The following is a 317-nucleotide window of genomic DNA, read 5'->3' on the forward strand; positions in this document are numbered from 1 at the left end:
ATACAATATATATATATATGCATTCGTATACGTATATATTTAGAATATTTATATTTAGAACTTTTCTCACTCTTGTATTTATTCTTTATTACACGACTGTATAAATATTCTTTCTTTTTAGGCTGTTAAACTTTAGAGATACTCATTGTTCGTAACCGTGCTTTAAGATGTAAAACATGAGCAAATTGACCAATCGCCCTTCTTATGGGATAATATAATCGACCGTGGTTAGTCAACTTGTTTACTGCTTACATTTTAAAACAAGGTTGTGGACACGGGGTTAGAATAAATATATTTATTCTCTCTCTCTCTCTCTC

General features: G+C 30.0%; 1 protein-coding gene across 3 annotated transcripts in view; it reads left to right on the forward strand.

The window, feature by feature from the left end:
* LOC106748702 (NADPH--cytochrome P450 reductase) overlaps positions 1-317 on the forward strand; it is a 20,203-nt gene that overhangs the window by 12,517 nt on the left and 7,369 nt on the right. The gene's annotated exons all lie outside the window — the stretch shown is intronic.

The sequence above is a fragment of the Dinoponera quadriceps genome, unplaced genomic scaffold, assembly GCF_001313825.1.
Source record: "Dinoponera quadriceps isolate SergipeBrazil2010 unplaced genomic scaffold, ASM131382v1 scaffold2094, whole genome shotgun sequence".
Taxonomy (NCBI): domain Eukaryota; kingdom Metazoa; phylum Arthropoda; class Insecta; order Hymenoptera; family Formicidae; genus Dinoponera; species Dinoponera quadriceps.